General features: G+C 41.9%; 1 protein-coding gene across 1 annotated transcript in view; it reads left to right on the top strand.

Moving 5' to 3' along the window:
- Nucleotides 1-6123, top strand: part of LOC119419408 (ecto-NOX disulfide-thiol exchanger 1) — a 164274-nt gene that overhangs the window by 58981 nt on the left and 99170 nt on the right. The window lies entirely within an intron of this gene.

Raw genomic sequence — 6123 nt, 5'->3', positions numbered from 1 at the left:
CAGACAGTCAGTCAGTCAGACAGACGATCAGACAGACAGACAGTCAGTCAGTCAGACAGACGATCAGACGGACAGACAGACGATCAGACAGCAGCTCTGATCTGGGCCTCCTTCTCCCAGCAGCCCCAAATGTAAATGATCAGACATCTCTTGGAAAGTGTGAGGCGCTGCTATGGCAACAGTGATTTCCAGGGTTAAGTCTCTGATCAATTATTCATCCTGGTTCGAATCAACATAAGTAAGAACATGAGAATGCTGCGTGTGAAGGAGGGAGGATCTGTCCTCGTTGAGCGCAGTCAGCACTTCAGAGGGATTCACTCAGCAGCCTGATGCTGTGCAGACACTTTGCTTTAGTCACTACAGTACAAAATAAAAATGTTTAAAACCAAGTTTTTAAGGAAAATGCATACTGCTTTGTTAAATGTGTGCCACAGAACAAGACAAAAACAAAGTGCACGCTGCCCTCTACAGATATCAGACTGAAACAGAGGCAGTTTAGTGTGGTCACTTAAAAAAGGCAATTTAAACTGGATTTAATTATGTGCTTTAAAAATGGTTTATCTTGCATTAAATGATATGCCAACTTAACATTCAGAGTTTTTATTGTAGTTTGCAGCAAGCACAAAGAAAATAATTATTTGTAGCTCAATTTAAAGAAGATACTCTAAACCCTGAACTAGTGCTGAGTCTATTCATCACTCATCTCATCAGTAATACTCAAAAACATGGCAACAGGTCACATACCGGCAGTTTGTCGTGCTCTGCAAAATTAAAGCAATGAACTGAGCAACACTAATATTGAGAACTAAAAGAAGCTACTCCATTTAATGCTTACTGGTCTCCTTTCACACTTTGCTCTCCATGACCTGTACAGTCTATTACAACGTGGCTAGATCAGGGATAATTTAGAAAACTTAATCTGCAATCATGATGATTCATTCAACCTTTATTTAGACAGATAATCCCACTGAGCCTCCAGGACTCAATGGTGCTCTTGGTAATTGCCATTTAGGTCATTCCCTGCTATTTTCCAAATCCCTATAAGACTGTCCTGTTCCCTTACTACGTTCTGTTTACTCACATGGCACAGCCATCTCAGACCACAGCAAGGTGCAGCCACGGTATCACTTCTGCACTAGGCTGTTTCATTGACTGTTTCTGTGGCGCTGACTCCCCCACGGTCCACGCAGGACCAATGCAGAGCCCTCTGTGTTCTTAGTTCCCTCCACAGGACTTCTCCAAGTCCCTGCAAAGACCGTTTGTGTTGTGGATCATTGGTAATGTTTGGTGCAGTGGTCCTCCAGCGTGAAAGGGGCCTAACTGATCACTACTTGTCAAAGCTCTGCAAACAGATCATAAACATTTCCAGAACAATTTTCTCTACGTTTAAAGCAAAGACTCGTGAGACATTCTTCTAGCTTGCTGCAGTGGCTGGTGTGCTAATGCTAACACTAACCCTGGACATATTTCAAGATTTCCATTGAATGTGCACGGCGTTGTTCTACGGCCACCATTCAGCAGCAACCTCTTCTTGTGCTAAAAGCTGGATGGAATGACCGACTGCCCTGCTCACACATTTCATGTGACAAATGCTCTTTTCCATCAGATTCATCATGATTATCAGCTAATCTCAGAGAACAAAAAGTGAAATTTAAAAAATAAAATGACCACAACTTTTAAACAACTTGGTGGAAAAGATAAATTGTTACCCAAATGGTTAAAATCAGATATCTGTTCATTATAACCAAGTGAGTTAGTTTTACATTTTATTAGCTTAAGTCCAAATACTAATGAAACTCTAAACCATTTGTGTCAAACTCAAGGCCCGGGGGCCAAATGTGGCCCTTGTTGACATCTTATCTGGCCCCCAAGATGATATTTTAAATGCAAAATACTTTTTTCACTTTAATTTTTTCAATAATCTTTGATTATGATGTCAAAAGTGCAACAGAGGGCGTCAAATGAGACCAATCAAACTCTTGTTGAGGAACCTGCAACCAAGAACAGATGTCGAGTATCTGACTTGAGTTAATGTAGATTCTGAAACCGGCCCTTAGTTTGAAAAAGGTTTTAATTTTGGCCCCCTTTTGTAAGTGGGTTTGACACCCCTGGTCTAAACCAACCAAAACATTTAAAACACTGAACAAACCAAACTCAAACTCAAGACAGTCCCTCTTCTGTTAAATCCTAATTTTACTTTTTGTAATCCTGAACAAAGTTTTCACACCACAAAACCCATAGATTAGATTTTTACTGGCACTGTTTCTATTGCTAAAGATTTTGACTTTGTAAAGCAGTTGAAATCTTTCGTGATAGCGGTCACAAGTGAATGAATCTCGCCAGGCTCCAAGCTTTGTTTGTGTCCCCGACACAAAGCTGGACCAGTCAGCGTCTCGTACGAGCAGCTCCAGGTGGGTTCCATGTCTTTAATTGTTTTCAAAGTGCTGTTCCTTTTTCAGACAGTTTTTGTCTTCAGATTCCACTGTTGATTCTGTGTCACATCGCCCTAGAATTGTACAGCCACCAACATGAAGCCTTGAACTTATGTTCAAGTTGAGGCTGACTGACATAAAAGTGATTTTTAGCTAGTGATTTCAGAGTAGTTTTTCACTGTTAGGTCCTCTTCAGTCCAGATGGCAACCCTTCGAAGCATGGCATGAACTACACAACCTATTGGAATGTGGCTGGGTGGCAGCACATTTGGAAAACCTTTACTTCAACAGTGAACTCAGTTATGATGCAGTAGCACTCTTGAAACTTGCTAAATATGTATTTCCTGCTATTTCCCTCTTACCTGAGATCCTCTCCTGCACGCTCATTAAACAGTGCGTCTGGGTGTCAGGGTGCTAGAAGCATGCTACATGCTAGAAGATGACAGTAACACCATGGGGTATCCCACTTGTCCCAAAGTTGATCCCTAAGTATCCCAAAGTTTTTTCATGATCTTGCCATAATCTTGATTGTACAGTAGTTTATGCATGGGGCCAGCAGACCCAGTCGTTCTACAGATTTTCTACAACCAATCCTTGCAGGTAACCGTGGGTCCCACATCACAGTTAAACTCAATCCAGTTTATTTATAAAGCGCCAAGTCACAACAGAAGTCATCGCAAGGCACTGAACAGAAACATTCATATACATAAAAGTAACTTAAAAACACTTACTATTTATCTGAGGGGGCAGCACGGTGGCGCAACTGGTAGAGCTGCTGCCTCTCAGCAAGAAGGTCCTTGGTTCAAACCCCGGTCCAGGGGCCTTTCTGGGTGGAGTTTGCATGTTCTCTCCATGTATGCGTGGGTTTTCTCCGGGTGCTCCGGTTTCCTCCCACAGTCCAAAAACATGCATGTTAGGCTGATTGGTGATTCTAAATTGTCCCTAGGTGTGAGTGAGAGAGTGAATGGTTGTTTGTCTCGTTTGTCTCTATGTGGCCCTGTGATGGACTTGCGACCCGTCCAGGGTGTACCCCGCCCCTCGCACAGTGATTGCTGGACATGGGCACCAGCGCCCCTGTGACCCAAAATGGAATAAACGGGTAAAGAATGGATGGATGGATGGATTTATCTGAGGAGCAGACTGCTTTGAGTTTAGCTCTCATCTTGAGCAAGCATGAAGAAACAGTGGAAAGGAAAAACTACCTCATGAGTAAGAAACCTTTAGCAGAATCAGGCTCAGGACAAGAGGACATCTGCTTCGACCGGCTTGGTTTGATAGGAACAGATACACAATGGCAGGTCAAGAATCACATGTTAAGATAGAAATAATATCAAATGAAACTATTCAATTTTAACAATTCATTGAAGGAAATGAGGTCAATGTGGCCTCTAGTAGTCTAAGCTTAAAACAGCATGACAAGCCGACCCTAGTTATAGGATTTAGCAAAAAGGAAAGTCTTAAGTCCAGTCTTAAAACTGGATAATGTGTCAGCCTCATGGACAGAAACTGGAAGTTGGTTCCACAAGAGAGGAGCCTGAGAACTGAAAGATCTGCCTCCCATTCTGCTTTTGGAAACTCTAGGAACCACAAGTAAACCTGCAGCCTGAGAGTGAAGTGCTCTGTTAGGAAAATATGGAACAATAAGATCTATAATATAAGATGGAGCTAGGTTGTTGAGAGCTTTGTAGGTTAGAAGTAAGATTTTGAAATCTATTCTGGATTTGACAGGGAGCCAATGAAGAGAAGCTAAAACTGGAGAGATGTGATCTCTCCCACTAACTCCAGTTAAGTCTCTGGCAGCAGCATTTTGGATCAGCTGAAGCAGTGCTTGATCTGAGCCAGTTTCTGCTGGAACAAAATCCGGGAATTCGCTTATTTTGACAGGGTGCGTTCCTGGCAACTGTTTGCTCGGATCCAGCAACTCAAATCTCCACCCCTAAAAGTCCAAAGTCATTGCGCATTTTTATTAAAAAACTCAAAAACATAATTAAAAGAACACAACTAAATTGAACATCAGTTTCACAGTTTAATTAGGTTATTAATAAAACTTTTCATTATTTATTAAAAATACCACGAGGGGGCCCAGTCTGTGGAGTGGATGTTCCGACTGCAGCAAAGCTTGTGCACGCAGCTGAACAGTGAGAAAACTGAAGTAATCATCTTTGCTCCAGAAAAAACAACTGCAGTGATAAAGCAGAACCTTGGACCTCTTGGTCATTTAGCTAAGTCTTCGGTTAGAAATCTTGGTCTAACTTTTGACTCTTGTTTTACTCTGGAAAATCATATTAAGTCTCTGGTTCGTTCCTGTTTCTACCATCTGCGTAACATTGCCAAACTTAGCCATATTGTTTCCCGTCCAGAAATGGAAATGTTAATTCATGCATTTGTTTCATCTCGCCTGGATTATTGTAATGCACTGTATACATGTTTAAACAAAACCTCCCTAGACCGGTTGCAGTCTGTGCAAAATACTGCGGCTCGACTCCTGACTGGATCATCAAAGTATTGCCATGTAACACCACTTTTAAAGCAACTTCATTGGCTCCCAGTTCAACATCGAATGGATTTTAAGGTTTTGGTTTTAACCTGGAGAGCTCTACATGGTCAAACACCAAATTACATAACAGAACTTTTACATCCCTACACACCGATCAGAGCTCTGAGGTCCTGTGATCCAGGCCTGCTGACAGTCCCCCAGACAAAATTGAAAACTAAAGGAGATGGAGCCTTTTCTTCTGTGGATCCAAGACTTTGGAACTCTCTTCCTCAAACTCTCCGATCACTGGACTCAGTGATTTCTTTTAAAAGTCCGCTAAAAACTTATATTTTTAAATCTGCTTTTGCCTGAATTTGTTTTTTGCTTTTGTTTATCTGATTTGTTGAAGCGTTTTGTGATTTTTATCTTGAGAAGTGCTATATAAATAAAGTTTTACTTACTTACTTACTTACACACTCTTGCCCAGCACAGACTGCATGTTCCCACGGGGATGAAGTGTCTTCATCCAACACCTTCAGTGGCGTGCCCTGCGGACAGTGCATGTTACACACAGGAGTGTCTCCAGACAGCTCTAGAGAGCGCGCACAACTGCTGATGTGTCACAATTCACCCATACATTTCAGACACACTAAATAAAAAGCTGCATGGCATCTACTTTATTCAAAATGTTCTGGGGAAGGAAGCACAGACCCTCCTCCACCCACAACCCCCCACTCCACTCCTCCTATCCCTGCATGCCCGCTCTTTGCGTTCCGGCATCGATCGGTTTACAAATTAAGCATTGAACTGAAAATGTTTTAAAGAAGTATTTGGACACCCAGATAATAAACCATTGCAATAGTCCAGTCTAGACGTGACAAATGCATGAACCAGTTTTTCTGCATCATCTTTAGATCAGATGTTTCTAATGTTAGTGATATTACACAGGTGGAAGAAGGAGGTTCTAGTAACGTTTTTAATGTGGGGGATAAAAGACACGTCCTGATCAAAAATAACACCAAGATGTTTAACATTAGAGCTGGAGGACAGATTAATGCATCTAAGGAGGGAGAAAGACTGAAACATTCATTCCTAAGGTGCTCAGGTCCAAAAACCAAAACCTCAGGCAGGGCCCACTCTCTACCAAGGATCCTGATTATCTGCCACCACAAGGATTAGAACTAGAGCAAGGATTAGAACTAGAGCAAGGATTAG

The sequence above is a fragment of the Nematolebias whitei genome, chromosome 13, assembly GCF_014905685.2.
Source record: "Nematolebias whitei isolate Nwh7 chromosome 13, NemWhi1, whole genome shotgun sequence".
In the NCBI taxonomy this organism is placed as follows: Eukaryota; Metazoa; Chordata; class Actinopteri; order Cyprinodontiformes; family Rivulidae; genus Nematolebias; species Nematolebias whitei.
This window is presented reverse-complemented; position numbering and strand designations above follow the sequence as displayed.